This window comes from Panthera tigris, chromosome B2 (assembly GCF_018350195.1).
Source record: "Panthera tigris isolate Pti1 chromosome B2, P.tigris_Pti1_mat1.1, whole genome shotgun sequence".
Lineage (NCBI taxonomy): Eukaryota > Metazoa > Chordata > Mammalia > Carnivora > Felidae > Panthera > Panthera tigris.
Genome location: NC_056664.1, coordinates 107,258,425 through 107,279,939, shown reverse-complemented (window position 1 = coordinate 107,279,939; position 21,515 = coordinate 107,258,425). Strand labels below are relative to the sequence as shown.

Here is a 21,515-nt window from a genome sequence, read left to right as displayed (position 1 = left end):
ATTTGTAGTTTATTAAAATATTTTTAAGAAGTAGCACCATTTTAGAATAGTAACAGAGAAAGTCAGTATGTAGCCCATGAAATAAAAGATTTTCTGAAGGGAAACTATTCCCCAACTTGCCTTCTCAATAAGGTTTTACATTATGGAAATATTCTTTGCAAAATGTTTCCATCAACATCTGTGAGTGGAAATTTTGCTAACCATTTTATGTTTTTCATCTTATTTAATATTTAAAACAGCCTAACAAAGTAGGTATTATACGTTAAAAATAATCTCCAGCTTTACAAATAACAAAATTGAAGTTGAGAAAGATTAAGTTTTCTGCGTAGGCAGATCCAGGACTGGAAGCCAGTCCGCCTAATTACAAAGAACTTTCCTTAACCCACATCTCTCTGTGATGTTCATGGTCAGGTAACTATTTCATACATTAAATATATAGAACACCCTGATGTTCCTATTTAAATCATACAGTAGCCATGGAAGCTTTAAAAGGAAGTATGTATTCTCAGTAAGATTCCCCTATTTTACTTTAGCAAGCTTCTTATGACAAGAAAACATCCCTTCATTCACTTTGACCTGTAACTAACCTCCACTCTTCAATTGGAAGTCAAAAGACCATGGCATCTCATGATTTCGTCTTCTCTTCAGACATTTCTGCTGTCTCATCAAGGCCTTTACAAATGGAACTTAAGTATGATTAACTATAGTACAAGTTAAACCTCAAATAAAAACCAACAGGGCATATATGAATGACAAAGCAAGCCAGCTCTAAAGCCCAAGACAGCTTTACCAGAAAACTGGTAGATAACCATTCTGCAATTTTGGATTTTGCATAAATTAATTTTCATTCAAAATTCAATAAAAGGGAGAAGAAATCATATGACTAATTTGGCCTTCAGTACAGAAGTTGGAAGTGGTATGCCTGAAGGAGTCTAGAAGGACATCCTATCAATCAATCCACAATTGTTTATTGAATATTCTCCACCACTACCATTGTGCCACATGCTTAGAATCTCAACCACAGAGTTATCAATTGGGGTTCAATCATGACCAGAAAACGAGTACAAAAGTGAATAAGTATAACTATGAACATATATCACTTGGATGCCAGTAACTCCTTGGTGACTACCATTACAGTAGCATAATATAACGCAGAGCCCCAAGGGGATAGAATAAGACGTAAATTATGACTCATTCTGGAGAAGTCACATCAATGGAGTGAAGCTCTGAAGGGCCAAAGATGCACCAGACCTGTGGGGCTTAGTTCCAGAAGATAACATCATTGTATGGTACTGGATACTAAGAAAGTGAAATAAAGGAGAGTGTTAAGAAAGAATATTAGGGCCACTCATCAAGCTTACCTACAGCTAGTGAGTGCTTTTTGTCCTCCACTTGTCTATGTAAGTTGATGACCTTTTACAAGGAAAATGCATTCTGGCATTTAAAGCTAAGACCTCACATGTAGAAAAGAGTCCCTCCCCATACAATATTGGAAAAAATCACAGAGGTCTATTACATAAAACTGGCATCATTATACATAATTAGAGCTCTTGTTCAAAGAGAATTACAAAGGGACAAGCACAGATTTTTCTGGTATCGGTCTCATTGGCAGAGTGCTCATCTTGTAACAAAGCATGTCCTCCATCCTGTGGTATGATAAGTGTTTAGCTGGTTCTCCAAGGGGTGAAAAAAGTTTATTACAAAATGTACTACCTTAAGAACATTTAGCTCCTGATTTACAAATAGTGATAAAATATGTAATAACCATCACTATAAATTCCATACCAATGACTTTAGTGTGACTTGTTGTTTCTTATAAAATCCATTATCAGTTTTTCTTTTCATCCTATGCCCAACAATAGTGCCACAAAGGTAAACTATGTTTAAACGCTTGATTATGATCTTATTCCAAAAAGAAATCTCTCATGTTATTGACAAAGAAGTGGAGTTCTGACATAAATGTTAGCTGATATTTTCTTTTACATTATAGAGTGAGTCTAAAGTGAAATAACAAAACGTTTGTCAGACTTCATTCAGTTTTCACTGACATGAGCAATTTCTTTGCTGAATCAGATAGTAGTTTCAAATACTAGACAAATATTTTCTCCATTTTTTGAGCTATTCACAATGTAACAGCTACAGATACATTTTTAAATTTAATCTGCATTATTAACATTTTCTCCATTTTTTAAAAGTCCAGACAATGAACAAAACAACAATTGTAGCATTTGTCATTTTCATGGTGTAAATACTTCCATCGTGGTTGGTTCTGGACTACCAATGCAGGACAGGGAAAAGCAGGTAACATGACAGTATTTCCACCATACAGACACCACGGATGTAAATAATATCAAAAGCATAGATAATAGTAAACCACTGTAAAATAAGTAGGAAGTGACAAGTCCAGGACTTACTACCTTTGTTTTTAACATAATGTTCAATTACAAGTTTATGTAAATTAATTTTTGATAATCACTATTTAACAAAAAGCAAAATTGCTGTAAATTTAACAATGGGCTCTTTCGAACCTGTGTGAACTGGCTTCACGATGTCACTGCCTCTATCCATCCTAACTACCAGAACAGTATGCCTCCCTTCTTACTCTTCCTAGATACGTTTCTTCAGTTGCAGAATTGTTTTGGAAATTCCCTACTACTACCTCTTGGTTTTTACAAATTATTTCCTGAACTGGAATGACATCTGAGAGATAAGCAATGGAGGTGAGGAAAGGTGGGTCAATGAACCATTAAAGAGCAACTATGAGACAATGCAAACAGCTGTGGTGTGACGAGTCAGGAACCCTGGGCCCGAGATCCAGCCCTGATATCTGCCTTTTCAATTTGGAGCTTCAGACTTCTTGTCTGTAAAGTACAGTTCCTAACCGCTCACCTCACTTGTATTTTGTGACAAATACATAGGAAAACATTTGTGAAAGTGTATTTTAATTAAAATTTATGATACAAAACAAATAATTTTATAATATGCTATTCTTTCAAATGAGTTTAATCTTTTAGAACTTTCTCTTAGAAATGCCTACAAATAACACATCATATTATGTTTTGAACTTATGAATTTTTAATTAATTGATAAAATACTGCAAATATTCTTGCTGTTCTGATTTTGTAACCATCAGGGCAAGCTCAACATTTGCTATATTAAGACCATGCATGTGTCTCCAGACCTCGTTCTTTTCCTAGGTCTGGTTTTATAAGTGCTGGAGATAAAACCAAGTCTGATTTATACGATGCATTTTTTTTGATAGAATGAGAGAGACAGCGTAAGCAGAGGAAAGAGGAGGAGAGGAGAGAGCGGGGGGAGAGAATGCTAAGCATTCTGAGCATGGTGCTCAAACCCATGACCCTGGGATCATGACCTGAGCCGAAATCAAGAGTCTGATGCTCAACCGACTGAGCCACCCAGGGGCTTTTATATGATGCATCTTACATGGGAAGTGTCTATGACTCTAAGTATCTTTGATCAACCTCAAGAACACAGCTAGTGTAATAATTTTTGAAGATAACCATGGTTAGTTTGATGATTACCAGTTTTCATTTACTGAATTGTAAAATGATTGTGTTTTATTTTCTAAGTGATTTTAATATCATGAGAAGCATGCCAGAACAGACTGATGAAGAGTAAGTTGTGCAAAATTTTTCTCCAATAAAACGGGCCAGGGGTGCCTGGGTGGCTCAGGTGGTTAATTAAGTGTCAGACTCTTGGTTTTGGCTCAGGTCATGATCTGACAGTCATGAGATCGAGTCCCACATGCGACTCTGCTGGGCATGGAACCTAGTTCAGATTCTCTCTCTCTCTTTCTCTTCCTCTGCCCCTCTCCCACTTGCATGCTCAAGCTTTTCTCTCTCTCACTCTCTCTCTAAAAGCAAACAAACAAACAAAAACCTGGCCAGAGAACTTTTAAAAACACTGTATTCATTTTAGTTATTCTCTTTACGTCTTTTGTTTCAACACACTTTTCTGAAGATAGGCTTAGAGAGGATGAGCCAGCTAGATGTGGTGGCAAGACTTTCATATAGTAAGAACTATACATACAAGTTTCCATTTTCCTGTTTTCGTAAAGGGAGGGCACTAAGTTCCTTTCCTGTAGTAGGCTTTTAAGAGAATTAATTTTCATAATTCCAGTCTCAGGACATTGTTAACATTTGATATCTTATAATGTTTCAGAGGAAGCAAGGTTCAATACCCAAAATTTAACCAGAATTACAATATATAGTCCAGTTTAAATCTACCAAATATGAGTAGCAAAGAGGATTAAACGAAGTATGTTTCTCCCACCCAAACTTTTGTCAAAGGCTGAGAAAAGTTCTACTGAACTCTGATGAAGAAGGATCTTTCCTAAAGGTGTGCAGAGGTTGGGGTAGAAAAATGTACTTGGACAACTTCAGAATAATCCCAGGTCTTCAATAAATTGCCCATAGTGTGTTTTATATAATTTTTGTCCTAAAAGATACACAATGAAGTATGTTCGGTGTTGACAATTTTGGGAAACTGCATACTACACCTCTCAAGTATGTAGCATAAAATCCTTTTCCCACATCAGTTAATATGCTTTGGAAAATTCAGCAGAATGAATCTGGGAAAAATACTGATTTAGATACATCTTGATTTACAGACGTGAAGGGGGCTAGTTGCGTGTATACTGCACAGCCTGTTCTGGGCTCTAAGCAAGGCTGCAGGAATGTCAGAAATCACAACATCTTTTTGACTTTCGCATCAATCAATCCACATAGGCAGCCTTCAATATGCTATCCAAGTATTTAATGAACCTGGAGTCAGAAAACTCTCTTAACAGCTATATAACAAGCATGGGTGGGTCAAATCCCCACTTTCACAGGTGAGGGAACTGGCTTGTTTCAAGCTAACATTAGTAATTTTAGTTTGCGTCTGAAGTTAATCTAAGGTTGTGGCTATAATTTGGAAGTGTAGCTGTAACAAACCAGAGTTTTCTTGTTAGTTGCTCAGTTATCCAATGTTTAGAATTTCTTTTTTTGATACAGGAAATTGGTTGTATTTTAGATCTTGATTGCTACTTCATTACAATTGACAATTTATGATTAAAGACATTTTCTGGTTTAGAAAAAATCTTGTATGTATTACAAAACAAGCAGATTTGGTTATGAGCATTTTCCATTATAGAAGATACCAAATACATCCAAGAGAGCTTGAAGGCAGGAATGACATTCAAGAAATCAGGATTTCACATCCAACTCATTAAAAAAAAACTTATGACACAATTTTTGATTTCTCTGAGCCTCATTCTGCTTATCTTTCAACTGCAATGATTGAGGAATATAATATGATGTTCTTTCTAAAACTAAATTTGCCGACTATTTCCTTATAATTTTCCTAGAGGGTCCCTATAAGTATTGACTCATTTAAGTGGTTAGTTATAAAATATTACTATCATTTCTGGATTTTATATTCCTAACTCACAATAGGCCTTTACATAGGCACATACTTTGAAATAGGTCCTTTCCTTATGCAGAAACAGTCCACAGCTCTTTTGTTATTATAGCTATGCAGTGGTGATTACTTTGCTTTTAGTGGCTGGGGTATATAGAAGGGATATGAAAGTTGACAGAAAATTATATGAAAAGCCACCTACTCCAGATAAAAAATGAAACATCTCTGAAGGTATAAGGCAATGAAACACAAAATCTGATTTATTTAGCTATACCTTGGTGTTTTACCCTTAAGAACATACCAATTCCATGAAGATCTACAGAATGTTTGAAAATACTTCCTTTTTGTTTTTCCTTCTTTCTTTTAATACCTAACTCCAAGTCCTCCTGTTTGTAAGAGTTTCTTCCTCACCCCTAACTGATCCTCCGACCTGCCTCTTCCTCTGTATAGTTCTGCCCCCTAGACATACAGCTCTACAATCCACACTTCCTAGCCCGTCTCAAGACATATGCTTCTAATTCAAGCAAAAGGAAAACTAAAACAAACAAAAATACAACTTTCAACAGAAATAAGAATCATTTTACATGCAAGTGAGTGTGGTAACTTCCTGGCTCCTACAAGGTCAGGTACAGATGTGAAAATCCCACCTGAGTGACTCCTTAGATGATATGAGCCCTTCCTAGAACTTATTTATTACACAGTAAAGAAGAGTAGGATGTTCTTTCTGTAAGCCTCTACCACTGACAGTGTAGCATTTTTAGATTAAGCCATGGGAAATCTAGCATGATTTACAAATACAACAGCCCAAGAATAACAGCCTTTCTGCCATCCGTGATTGGCACTGCTATTATAGACTCTATTATAATCTTATCTCGATGTCCAACAAAGCTATTCATTCAGCAACTAAGCTCACGTCAAAGACAACACAGAGGCTCCTTATTTGCAGAAAAATGTTTTTCAAAAACACAGTCTCATTGCTCAGACAGAACCAAGTGTGTACATGACATGGTGCAAGGTGCTTATGATAGAAGGTGGCAGGCAGGAAATGAAGTTGAAACAGAAATACCAGCTGAGAAGGTGTTTAATCTTTGAGGTGTGAGGTATTACATTCTAGCACTCTCTGATATCAGGCATGAAGGGAAAAAGTAGCTAAAACATATGGGGGAAAATACACTTAAGTCCCTTTGATGTCTGTGTCGGCAAAGCACTTCAGCTTTCACATCCAGTCTTTAATAAAACAGCTGAAGTTCCTGGTTTGTAAATAAAGGAAGCTAAGAGATTGCTGAGTAGAGTCTGTTGTACACATAAAAATGAAACCTCACTTCAACCTGAAGTGAGGTTTATGCCTGAAACTACTCATCTCAATATTCATGCACACATATACGTATACACACCTCTTAGAACTATCTTATACCTCCATTCCTGCTTTTCATAGGCCTGTAATTTTAAATTAATTTTCATCATGGGAAACTAATGAATTCCTACAAATGCATATATTCAAAATTTTGAGGAAAGTTGGATACCCCTCTTTTCCCACAAGGCAGAAACTGAAGGCCAAAAGCACTGTGGTGATAAGGCCAAATCCAGGTGACTCTCCACATGGAATGATCAATAAAACATGTAACTGACTCTTCAGCAGGAGTAAGGGGCAGATACAATAGCAGCAAACAAAAAAGGAGATTTTGCCAGTGATGCAGAGCCTCCAAATCCATAAAAGCAGCAAAGACCTCTTAGAGACTAAACATGAGGCAGATAAATTTTAACACCAAGAGAATCCAAACCACACCCACACTGGTCTTCCCAGTGGATTATGCTGATGATCCATATAGCACAGATTTGCAGAGAGCAATTCCTTCTCCAACTCCACCCTCACCAATGATGCACGTGTGAGTTTCCACACTTCTCTGGACCTACTACTGACACCATCTCCTACCAAGAGCTAATGGGTGAAACTTAGAAAGCATGCAAAGAAATTTGTGCTCCTTAAGCAGGTCTATTCCATTCACCCAAGACAGTTGCATAGAATTCCAGAAACTAAGAATCGGCACTGAAATCTGAGATGGTCTGAATACACTTCTACCCAAAAAAGAATCCTCTCAATTGCCCTTCAGTCTGTGGTGATGTCTCTGCTTTAGTATCTTCCAGATGCATGCATTCTCAACAGACATACAGATATGATGATGGTTCAAATTTGGGCCACTATAAATTTTAATGAAATCTATCTCATCTTGAGTTGTGATCTGGTCCCCTGTGGTTTTTACCAACAGATTCTGCCAGGTCCTTGGAAGAGAGAAATAAGAGGTATTTTGTAAGAGATCATTGGTTAATTATTTTAGCTTTTTGTTCTAGAAACTTTTTAACATTGACATTGAGTTTATCAACACCCAATCTTTAAAACTTTTACAATTTTAGAAAAATGTCAGTCTCTTCATGTGGTGCCTCCAAGTTAATCATGATTTTTTTAAATACTACTGATGGAAATTCTCCAACTGTGTTATAAACTCCTTCAATAAATGATAGGGTAATTTATTAAACTTAAAATGATTTCGTTTAAATGAGATTAGTGTCAGGGGCGCCTGGATGGCTCAGTCGGTTAAGCGTCCGACTTCGACTCTGGTCACGATCTCACGGTCGGTGAGTTCGAGCCCCGCATCGGGCTCTGGGCTGATGGCTCGGAGCCTGGAGCCTGCTTCTGATTCTGTGTCTCCCTCTCTCTCTGCCCCTCCCCCGTTCATGCTGTCTCAAAAATAAATAAACGTTAAAAAAAATAAATAAATGAGATCAGTGTCTTTTATTGTTTCATAATGTATTTCAGACTTTACTTTTCCAATTGGAAAACTGATTTTATTGATCTTGAATATGGAAGAAAAATAGCTGAGTAGAGCTCTTAGTAGTACATCATCTAGGAAACCATGGGCCGATCTCGTCCTTGTCCAGCTCACTCCCTGTCCTCAATAACACTCTGTCACAATTCTCTACTATTCTAGCCTTTTACCTGCGCTCATATTCTTCTAGACCTTAGCCACTTATTTACACACATGTGGCATTCTATATTTTGGGAACTTTACCATCTGGATTCATAACAGCATAGTCTGTGAAGTGCATTGATTTTTTTGTTGGTATCCCCTTTATTTTTTTCCCTAGGAATAATAAGCGATATTACCATCAGATTTTCACATTTTTCACTTCAAAAGTACATCAGTTTATGATGTGCATGTCTCTTTTTTTCCCCCATTTTTGGAACCCAGCTTCTGTCAAATCTAGAGGTATGTTTGACAGGGACTCATACTTCTTCATTTCTCTTTTATGCATCCTACAACATTTTCACCCAAGATTCCAATCATTTACAGAATTCAACTCCAAAACTGCTTGATTCCATCCAAGCAATAAAGTCTTGGCAGGGCTCTGTGCTGTGACTACCTCTCTCAGATTTAGAATTCAGATGTGACAGGGTTTCATGAATACACATATTAACACATGTAACTGGATTAAGAAGTGAAGTCAGATTTTCCTTACAGATAGTAAATCTGATTTGGCTGATTGGTTTGACATGAGGACTGACTTTAACAAATGAGTAAAATAAACATCTTCCATATATTAGCTAATTCTATAGTTCTGAGATTGTAACAATATATTGAAAGTATGTGAAAAGAAAGCATTTTATCAAGACTACTTATTAAATGTGTATCAAAATTAATAATAATAGCTACTGAATACATCTCAGTAAAAAATAGCCTTTTTGGTATACTTCGTATAAATTAAGAAATAAAATGACTCTAATGACAGGGTGCTAAATCTTTTTGCAAGTTAGGACCAAAATTGATGAGAACCTAATTGAATTGTCAGCTTATAGATTAATAAAAATATTTTTGATGATAGATCACTGTATGAATTTTTGGCACAAAACTTGGAAGGAGTTCAAAGAATTGTTATTGCTACCCCAGAACTCTTTCCATTTTTATCTTCTTATTTATGATAATAAGTTTTTTCAGGGCTTACATATATGGAGAATATAAAAATATAAAAATAATTTATGTTGAACTTTGCCTCAATCAAATAATAACTAATATTCATTCAGGAGCAAATAAGCTATTCTTATTAAGAGATTATTTTCAGTAATATTTTATTTTTTATATTTAATAATTATTTACAAAAATCTATAATATTATGTTGTTTTGTTCAATTGGGTAGTAATAATTTTCACGAACTCAATCCAAAAGATATTTGTTAACACTTAGAACTTTATGGCCAGAAAAATAAACATAATTAAAAATTTATATAATTATTTTTGCTGTAGATAAATATGATAGGTGGCCAATAAAAGACTTTAAGCAGCATAAAATTATATTGTATTAGAGTAAAATTCGCTGTAAAAATATAATGGAAATATGAGTTCAAAGAAGAAAGCAAAATCTCAATTAAGCGATACTGCTATCCCAAAACATTTGCCAACTATTAAATAAGAGCTTGTGTATTTTTAAATAAGTGTTTCTTGAATCATGATATTAAAAAACTGGAAGGGAAAATAAAGGTTGGCTATTACACTGGTCTTCATACTTATTTGGTGGCATTATCTGAAATAATTCTGAATAATTTTGTATTCCCTCAAATATTAAAGTGACTTCTACATTTTCCATCTTAAGTTGAAATGGTTACCAAAGACGTTAATTTCTGTCACAATATAAATAATAACACTTAAAACTTTCAAAAACAGTTACATTCACTGTTTAAAATATAGCCAGAGGGAATCCAAACACTATGGCAGTTTGATACGAGCATCATCCGTGTTGTCCATGTCACTGGTAAGCTTCTGCAGTATCACCTCTCCTGTTATGCTTTTCTCAATGGTTCCACTGGGCTTCTCCTATCACCTCTGTCCTTTCAAATGCTGGTGGTAACTATGCATTTGCATTTACTTTGTGCTTATATACATTATCTACTTGCTACATATCCAGCACATAGTAGGTGCTCGGTAAATGTTAGTTATTACGGTCATAATACTATCTTCCTTGATAAATAATTCAAGTACACATTATTATCAGTTTCACACATTGTTTTATACATATCAAATTTTAAGTATTTTTCCATTTTTTCAAGAGTACTGGGCAATTTGTTAGTTTTACATTTTCATTTAGACATTTTCTTTTCCTTTTCAGATTGCTACTTAAAATATATATTCAGAATCAGGATATTATCTCAATGACCATGACTTTAATACACTCTAAAATTTTCATTTTATGATTAAAACATTATCACAGAGTGATTTTTCACCTAGTTGAACTAGATAAGTACTCATTGACCAAGTTAGCCCTGGAAACTGGATAGAATTTAAGACACACTCTCTACTCTCTGGAAAATGAAAACACCATCAATGCTATTCCACACTCTGGTTGTACATTCAACCTGCCAGCCAACATATACCATTGCTTTTCCACTATCAATGTTTATAACACTTATATTGTTTTATATAACTATTATTCTCATGTTTTATGCCTAAGTTTTAATTCTAAAGATTGAAAACCATTAATATTATTATTATGTAAATATTATTCACTATAGGACCCAGTATAGCAATTGGACAAATAACAGAAGACAAGTAATTTTATTTTGAAAGCTGTTTTCTTGAAGTATATCAAAGGTTTGTGTTCAAATGAGTTATTTATTTTAAACTCTCAGTTATTCAATTTGTTTCATTTATCTAGGGCAGATTTCTTGTTAGCTTGTTTGTTTGTTTTCTCTTGAAAGTTTAACATTTTCCTCCAACTCTCACATTTATTTTCTTGTTCACAAAAGAAATGTTTGCCTCCTTGGCCAAATAACTAAGTCATCCAGCTTCTTAATCAATAAAATATGTTGAATAGAATAATTGTTTTGAAAACAATCTTCTTAGAAAACCTGCTGCTATCTCTTCTAAAGTTGATGCACGTTTTTCATTTTGACATTTCTTTTAATAGCATTCCAAGTTTAATGTCCTATTTTTTTTTTTTTTATTTCTGTGCTGTCCTCTTGCTTAGTTTCCACTTACATTTTGGTGGAGTACATTCTTAAATATATGTTTTTAAACAAACTCCTCCCAAATTTGAATATTTATCCTTTGGCCTTCACACGTGATTGAGAGATTAGCTGGGGTAAAATTTCTAGGTTCAAAATAATTTTGCTCAGATATTCAAAGCTCTATATTATTTCTTGTTTTCATTTTACTCAAATATACATGCATCACTGATTTCCCACTTATATTTATGTATCAAATAGTAAGCTTATAATATAGGCATCAAACACTGGCTGCCCCAGCATGTTTATAGTTCTGCTATTCCAAGAGGCTTTCTCTATGAACCTAAAGACTGGCTGCTTAAAATAGTGCTTATTCTTAGACATGAAAGCCTTGAATAATTACACTATGGATATTAATCATGGTAGCCCTAATATTGAAGGGGTAATAATTCAGGAACTTAATTTGATGCTCTTGCACAATGGCCTGCAGGTGGGAAGGTAAATAAGCCAACCTCTGGAGGTGTAGATAAAAATATAGATAGCCACAGATGAAATGGAGCCAATATGATAATTGAAGTTATCTTCCTCATCCAGCAAAAATGTTTACATGCCCTAATTTTACCACTTTTCCTCTCTTGACTGAAAATTTTCTTAATTCAGGAATGAAGATAGTGGGTAGTAAATAGAAAACATAGGATCAGAAATCTCATTATCTGTGCTCTAGGCATTTCTGTTACTAATTAGCTATAAGCCTCTAAGAAAGCCATAGCCTCCTTGAATCATAACACAATGATACTTGAGGTCCTATCGATCCTAAAATTCTATAATATTATGAAAATAAATGTCCACAAAATGTCTTTCTGTTCCTGGATATGTACAACACAATCAAGCATTAAGCATATAGGAATCACATATCAACATATATAACACATTTATATACTCATTTTATTAAACAGGCACTGTATTTAGTGCTAACACCTATCTTTCTCCTCTCCAGGATGCTGTGACTGGTCTCTACATGATTTTCTTATCCCACACAACCTATTGATGAGTTTTAAAGCACACAGAAGCAGAGGAATGCTTGAATTATAGTACTATAATATGTTTAATCAACAATATGAAACTAAAACAGTTTTCTTTTTTTTTTTTTTAACAAAACCTCCCTTTCCATATACGGTTTTGTTTTTTTCTTCCTAACTCATTCTTACATCAGTCAGCTCAGTAAACCCACCTTTAACATCCTATTGGTTCAGTGTCTACGGTCTTAGAGATCTCTTCCCATGTTCAGTGTTTTGGCTACTGTCTAATGCTGTTGTCACATATGTCATCTTTGTTACTTTAGATCCAACCACTTCTCTTTTTCATAAAATTGCAAAGTGACCTTCACATTCTTTTCAATAAAAAAATGCCTTAATCTATGTAATTGGGCAAAAATATGTGTTATATATACACAATTGGGGAAAAATTACCATTCCTCTAATTTTCCATGTAATCTAGTTTTATATCTTACAATAACTAAGATTATTGAGTATATATTTATTGGTTATTTAATAAGAACACTTCTATACCACATGGTTTGTTTAACTTATTTAAATTTTTTAATGTTTATTTATTTTTGAGGGAGAGAGACAGAGCATGAAATGGGGGGGGGGGCAGTCAAAGAGAGGGAGACACAGAATCTGAAGCAGGCTCCAGGCTCCGAGCTGTCAGCACAGAGCCCGATGCGGGGCTCGAACTCACAAACCCGAAGTTGGATGCCTAACCAACTGAGCCACCAAGGGGCCCCTATTTACCTTATTTAAATACATTACTTCATTTGGGTCTTTGAATTAATCTGGGGCATAAAAAGAGAAATGTAATCCATGTTTTACAGATTGGGAAAATGAGGCAAGAAGATGCTGAAGAATGAGCTACAGTTGTATTCCAGGATGCTGAAGCCAATCCCATTAATATTTGCTGCATCCTTCCACTAATAAGATTTGAATTATATTTTTATTTTTTTCATATTTGTTCTAATGTCAGCTCAACTTCAGTACCTATTTTCTATAAATCTTTTTTATCCCAAATTTCTTTCATTCATTAAGCATATATTAATCAGCCTTCCAACATAAGTCAGATTCTGTGCTAGATACCAGGGCTACTACAGTAGACAAACTCAGACATGGCTCCTGCTCTCAGGAAGCATGGACCACTAAAGGCAAGACATTAATCCAATAATTCTGGAAACAAATGGATGTTATAACTGGCAAATGCTACAAAGTGAAAGCAACCAGTGTCCTCAGATCCTGTACTTGGGAGATGTGACCCAGTCAGAGGGGTCAGGGAAGGCGACCCTGAAAAAGTGGCATTTGAGCTTTGGTTGAACAATGAAGCAAGAGTTTTACCAGAAAAGAGGAGAAAGAGAAATCAACATATTCAAAGACCTTAACAATAGGAAGCATGACAACTGGGGAGTAAGGAATAGAAGCAGTGTGAATAGAAGCAAAAGAATCAGAGAGAACATAACTTAAGATGACACATGAGAAGAAATGGAGGCCAGGCTCTACAGGGTTTTAAAGCTAAGGTTAGTGAGTTTTGTCTTTATCCAAAAAACAACGGGATTGTATAATTTAATTTATATGAAATTTACAGAAGAAGAAAATCCACAGAGACAGAAGGCACATCAGTGGTTGTCAGGGCTGGAAGAAGAGTGGGAATGGAGTGTGACTGCTAATGGATATAAGGTTTCTTTTTGAGAAGATAAAAATATTCTAAAATTAGGGATAATTCACAACTCTATGAATATACTAAAAACTATTGAATTGCAACTTTAAAAGAATGAATTTTATGGCATGTAAGTTATATCTTGATAAAGTTATTATTAAAAAATAACAATAGAAAAGTATAAAAGATTTTAAGAAGAGACTCTCTTACTAGGATTAGAGTTTTAAAAGGATCATGCTGGCTTCAGCGGTGAAAAAGATTTGAGAGTGGAAAAAGAAGGGTACTATAATAACCTAAGTGAGGGAAATTTAGAAAGGAAAACCAATAGGGATTAATGATAGATTGAGCAGAAAAAAAAAACAAATAAAAAGATGTCCTTTTCTAGCTTGAACAGGGAATGGATGTTTGTATCATTCACTGACATTGTGGTAATGGAGGATGATCAGATTGGAGGGGGTGGGGGGGCTGCAGTGGATATTGAATTCAGTCTTTTCTTATGTTGAGTAGGGGGTTCCCTGGAAAGATGTTAAATAAAAATTAGGATATATAGGTCTGAAACTCAGAGTAGATTTCTCAGTCAAGAGAAAACGTACAAGTCTTCTACATATAATTTAAAATAATAGGCATGGATAGACAAAAACAGCCTTGAGAGAGAATATAAGGTGAGAAGAGACCAGGATTGACCCTTGAGGAACTGGCCTCAAGTTGCTGGCGATGTAAACAGCAAAAGTGGAAAAAGAAAAATAAACAGAAGCCAGAGAAATGGGAGAACTAGGAGCATGTTCTGTCAAAGAGGACAAGGGGAGCATTTCAAAAACCGCTATGGCAGCTCTCATATTAAAGTATTACATTGTTTCTTACCTCGTTCTTCCGCTAGATTATGAGTTTTTGAAGGCAGGCATATTTTCCTCTTACATTTACTTCACTTAGTACTTGGCCCACATGAAGCAATCAATCAATATGTGTGGTTTGCAACTGAATGTTTAAATTTGTTTTTGGTGAAAAAACGGTTACATTGGTAAACCAATTTTTTAAAACATGCCTTTGGGACAAAGAAAAAGAGCCCATAATTCTATACTAGAAAAACTTTAATGCAACAGACGAAAGGAAAAGTCATTTTTCCTAAGTAAACAGAGAGATACATCTAACTCCATAGTACAGTGCAAGTGCATGGCGTAAACAGAGGTAAATGAAAATGACTAGCAGCAGCAACAGTCTAGCAGCAATTGTGGTAAAGGCAGAAATGCACAATAAAATTGAGGCTTGCTTAAATTGAAAAAGGAGCCAAGGTATTTTCAGAGTTAGATCTTTTAGGAAAAAGCCAAGCCAATGAACAGGAACAAAAATTAAGGAGGCTGAGGAAGAGACGAATTTATGAACCATGGCTACAATTTGGCTCCCACTTACCCAGGATTCAAAAGATGTCACCAATTCCTACTCAGCAGGATTGTTAATAAACAAGCCTACCTGTATAAAAAGTATGTAAAAATCAACAGTATATTCATAATTATACATATATACACATAAGGAGTTTAACTACTTAGTTACTTCATAAACTATTTGCATTATTCTTTTAATTTGATTCTTTTGCTTCTACATTCTAGCAGCTTGTTGAAAGCCTACTGACCATAACCTTGATGTTTAAGCAGAGACTTCATTAGACCAGATGCACTCAACTGCAAGACATCTTCACAGCTGCCCTGAAGAAGTCTGGGTATGGCAGAGTAACTGAGTCTCACCCAGTGCCAGCTAATACTACTCTGAGCTGGACTGAAAATTTCACCCTAACCAAACTTGCTTGAGCAGCCCTGGTCAGCTAGAGCTTTGTAAATTAAAGAAAATCTACGAACTGCATTTAGAAAGTTCATCACATCCTTCTTCCTCATTCTAACCTTGTCTCAAAAGTTTCACAAATGACACATCACAAAAAGGAGTTAGACATCTCCCATAAGTCTCATCTTGTTATCTTCTCTTGCTCTCTTACCATTTCATATATTTCTTTGCTTTACCTCTTTTCTTCTGGAGATCTGTAACATATACTTTCTCCTAGTAGCTTTATTTTTAAGCCTTTTTGAAAAGCACTAACTTATTCTCTTAAACTTCTTATGGTAAAAATTAGTCAATAATGCTCCCATTTATATGCTCTCATCACCTTTTCCATTGGTAACCACATTGCCTAATAATATGTTCTAGACCTGTTATCCTGAAGCAGTAAGACTTTTTTTTAATATAAAATCTTTCTGTCTCATAATTTTCTTTCTTCACCCATGCTGAGGATGCTTTATTTCTAATACTGCCAGCCAGAGGCACAGATACTGAACAATTTCAATTCCTTCTCCTGTCTTTGTCCAAATTTATTTAGATGGCTATTTCTTCTTATTTTTCTGAATGCAGAAATATAAAAGTAAAGGTACTGCCTTTCAGTTTGTTTTTCATTTATGTGGAACAACTAGGCACTTAACCCTTAAGAGCAAGCACTCTTTTTTTTTTTTTGAGAGAGAGAGAGAGAGAGAGAGAGAGCAAGTGTGAGCCAGAGAGAGAAGGAGAGAAAGAATCCCAAGCAGACTGTCAGCATGGAGCCTGATTCAGGGCTAAAACTCATGAACCAAGAGATCATGATCTGAGCTGAAATCAAGAGTCAGAGGCCTAACTGGCTGAGCCACCCAGGTGTCCCCCAAAAGCAAGCATCCTTAAGTTTTGGTGCAAATAAGTTTTCTTGGCTATCAGGACCATCACTGTGCCTTGAAAACTGATTTTGCCATAGGTTCTGATCCGTCTTTCCTTCACTGGCCAGAGGCTCAACTGGTAGTCACACATGGGAACCATTCATTTCAGCCACTGTGGGTCAGAGCAGCTATTGGGGCTGCTTCCCTCCACTGCCTCCAATGGAAAAGTCACCACGAGAGGGATTACAAATCACTACATCCACAACATGTTCCACAAAACAGGCTAATCAGCATGTAGTGTGGGGAAGTTATCTACTCCACAGAAATTCAAATAAGTAAATCTAAGACTCTGAGAAGTGCTGCAATAAAGAATGATATTTCACTTTGTTTAACCTTGGATTTCCTACTCTTATTAATTTGAGAACATCTGTTGTGTTGTGCACCTGTGTAAAAACTATTAGCATTTGGCGAATCAAGGTTTAACAAACAGTCCTCTGGAAACCTTTAGATTAAGAAGCAAGGCCAATTCTTATTCAGCTAAGGTTAATAGCCTTTAGAACACTAGACAAATCTTTCTAGGACAAGATTTTCTCATGTGCTTTTTGTCCTTAGACTTCTATAAGAAGCTCTATTTATTACATAAGCCTATTTTTTTAAGGTGCTCCCTAGAGGGAGAAACTGCCACCGTCCTACCCGAAATCTGAGGATCTGATGTGAGCAGATTGGTGTTCAAATCCCCGCTCTGTTATTTAGTAGCTGGCTTCGATTTTCTCCTTGGTAGAATTGAGAATAGGTCTCCCCTAATATCAGCACAGCCCAGGGCAAAAGGACAAATGAGGGCCAACACACCAACATACTATTTGTCTAAATACCTGAAAGTTATCAAGTAACCTATGCCCTCTACTAGCCTATTTTCCACTCAGCCTCCTCTTCCCCCTCCTCAAGTCTAGTCCTCTGGTGATCACAAACCAGAGTCCACTGAGCCACCTTGCTCTCCCTGGGGCCAGCCCCTGCCCCCTGCAAGCCTGGGTAGGAGCTCTGGTCTGCTGGAACTGGGCAGGGAAGAAGCTTCTCATGCCTCCTGGATGGTGACTGGAGTGCCAGAGGGATTTCTTTCTGAGTCATGATTTACAGACAAACTCTAAGCACCTAACAAAAGTAGATCATCCAAGCACAGAGTATGAGGTAGGGAGGAAAAGAATGCAACTAACTAGAGATCTTGGTTAGCCCAGACACCCACTTTGGTGATTTGGGCAGCCGGATGGAAGCAAGAACACTGTTTCTTTTCCTAGTTTCCCAAGGCAGAATATGTGATATGCACACACACACACACACACACACACACACACGCGCGCACACACACACACACACACAGACTCTCAGCCCAGATCCTCTGGCCTGGGGCAGTTATTTTGGCTAATGTTTTTACTTTCCATGACTCTTGTAGAGTCAAATTCATTCCAAAAAGAAGAGAGACAGAGAGACAGAGAGACACAGAGAGAAAGGAAAATCTTAGCTTGAAACGGAAAAAAAAAAAATGTCTTTGTGTTTTAATATCCATGATTTGCAGTGTCATCTAAAGCTCAGAGCACTGACTGGAGGACCTTTTTATTCATATCTAAGGGCAGGAATGATTGAGACAATTGTACCTGTTGCATAGAATTATGCAAGAATTAAATATGATGATGCATGTGAAAACTGTGTATTTCTTATACAATTTTCAAAATAAGGAGTCACTTTTCCCTAAGTTTTGCCAATAAATCTTGTTGGGGAGAAAGAAGGCAATGAGCTATATTCTTTTTTTTTCCTCAGGTGATCTTTATTTTTTCTTTAAATATGAAATTTATTGTCAAACTGGTTTCCATACAACACCCAGTAATGAGCTGTATTCTTAGAAGATGAACAAACCTGGAAACCAGTCTAAGTGTTATTCCACTGCTCAATTATTTCAACGCACTTAGACATTATAGCATTGTGCTGGACTCTGTGCTTAAAAGGTTATCAGTTTTCTCATATATTCCAGAATAACTAGATAACTCAACTCTTTAAGAATAAGCACTAGGGCCTGACTTCAACTGACTGCTATAATGGAGAGGGGAACAGATCCCTTATAACCTCTCTTAGAAATGATAAGCAGAGATGACATTCAGTCTAACTTGATGAACTCATACAGAATATTTTTATATTTTTATTTTTTAATTGATGTATAATTGACACACAGTGTTACATTAATTTCAAGTGTACAACACAGTGTTTGACAAGTTAAAACATTATGCTGTGCTCACTACAGGTGTAGTTACCATCTGTCACCATATACTATTAGAATACCATTGACTATACTCCCTATGTGTACCTTTTATTCTCGTAACTGGAAGCCCATATCTCCAAGTCCCCATCACCCATTTTGCCCATCCCCCCCATCCTCCTCCCTCTGGCAACCATAAATTTGTTTTCTGCATTTATAGGTCTGATTCTACTTTTTCTTTATTCATTTTTTTTGTTTTATAGATTCCACACATGAGTGGAATCATATCCTGTCACATGGAGTATTTCTAAATTCCAGGTCCCTTCCTGATACTTCACATCAATTAGACATAGGTTGATCCAACTTTTGAATAAAGAGCTTGCATTAAACTTTATAAATATGTATATTCCAGGGGTGCCTGGGTGGCTCAGTAGGTTTAGTGTCTGACTTTGACTCTGGTCATGATCTCTCAGCTGGTGGGTTCGAGCCCCATGTAGGGCTCTGTGCTGACAGCTCAGAGCCTGGAGCCTACTTTGGATTCTGTGTCTTCCTCTCTCTCTTCCCCTCCCCCACTCAAGCTCTGTCTCTTTCTCTCTCTCTCAAAAATAAATGAACATTAAAAATTTAGGAAAAAATAATAAAATAACATAAATATAAATAGTCCAGTTGTAACAATGATACAAAATTTATTTTTCTGAGAAGCAAATGCACAGGTCTTGATGGGACTGTCTTTAGGTATAATTTGTTATTCTCATATAAGATAAGAAAAAATTTTTAACTGTATTGTGAGTGTTGCAGGGTTTCAGGCCTCTGAAATGGAATTTGGTCAAGGATATTCTAAGCAAATGGATAACAGTTTATATGATATATATGCTATATATTTCATGTCTATGTATGTTTATCTTACCTGTTCATATTCTCATGCATAGTCTTCAACTCAATCAGGCCATCAGCCCACTGAATAACCTGTACTCACTGCTACCAATAAGCTAAACTTTTATCCATGAAGGGCCATGTCCTCCCACCCAAACATCCTTCAGGGAAAGGGCCCTGAGAATCTCCTCTGGATTCCTATCTTTACCATTCCATCGGTCCAATACTTTTTAATGTCATATATACATATTTTGCCTTGTTGTTGAGATGATAAATCCACTTGAGAGCAGAGAACAGAAATCAAATGACTTCGTATTGAGTGCCTAGCATAGTGCTAATGACTTCACTTGACCAGAGAATAGCTAGTTATTACGAGGCAGACTTGAAGGTCCACATAATTAATTAGTGCTCAGCCTAATTGCTGTTTTAATTCCAGAAGTAAGGTTAGACAACCTAGCAGGATATTTGAGGTCTGCTTTGTTCAACATGCTGTCAGAGACACCTGCAAAATACACAGATATGAACTAAGTAATGCAAACCCTCAACTAATTAAGGGGTTTAGTGTGTATGTGCTCCTATAATGAATAATTAACAGAAGCAACTGGAGAGACTTCCATGCTAACATGGTGGAAGCTGTGGTTGGATTTGATTTCCCTTTTGTGTTTCCTTTGAAAACATTCACACACCAGCCACCATTCTTTATATTATGTTTATAGGTATATCATGTCTGGGGCCTCTGAGGTGGAAATTATGACAGTTGTTCTAGCACCAGTGATAGAAAGACAATTAAAAAATAATTAACAAGAATAATTAGCATGGGGCCAAGGGAGGAGAGCTTTTATTTTATTAACTAGTTTGATGTGATTAAATGTATACAGAACACATAGCTAGAAAAGTACTTTTACATGGCAATATAGAAGAAACTACAATCTCTCATTTTTATTTTATTTTCCTGCTTTTCCTTCCCACCGACAGCAAGAAGTAGTCTCTGTGATCCTCACTGCTTTTTGAAAAATGCCATCCTACATCTCTCACAGCATATCTCCATTTGACTGAAGACATAACTGCACAGCTCAAATGAAAACACAGAAGTGGAACATCAGGATCTGTCAGCATAATGCTTCTGGGGTTGCCCATTAGGTGATTACTTTGGCACCAGCTCAGGAGAAAAGAAAGAAAAAGGCAAAGGTGGAAAGCATCGATAGGATTTTTACTTGTTTTTGCTTATCATGTTTTACTTTCCTGAGAGCAAGACTAACCTATGCTGGTTAAAAGAACAGAGGTGTTAACACTCACTTTTAGCCAGTAAAGTGTTCCCAGCACTGATTATCTTATAATTGGACAAGACAGCATACAGTTTTATCCAGTAATTTCCCTGTTCCAGGGAAGCTGTACACACTCAAGAATGATCTCCTGCTGAGAGAAAAGCCCTTAGTTAAACAACTCAGCCATCCAGCAAGAGCTCATGCTTTCTAGTCAGGCAGATCAGGCTGAAACACTAGCCTCCCTCACATACTAGAACTGAGTGGACCTGGACACGGTACTTTCTCTTTTTGAACTGATACTGTCTGTAAAACGATGACAATAATATTCACCTCACCTGGTATTTGCATTAT

At 36.2% G+C, this 21,515-nt stretch overlaps 1 non-coding gene across 1 annotated transcript; it reads left to right on the top strand.

The window, feature by feature from the left end:
* The first annotated feature begins 3,094 nt into the window (after nucleotides 1-3,094).
* On the top strand, nucleotides 3,095-3,226 carry LOC122238942. Its single transcript, XR_006218079.1, has one exon. It is a non-coding gene; the product is annotated as a small nucleolar RNA SNORA72 (small nucleolar RNA).
* The last annotated feature ends 18,289 nt before the right edge of the window (nucleotides 3,227-21,515 follow it).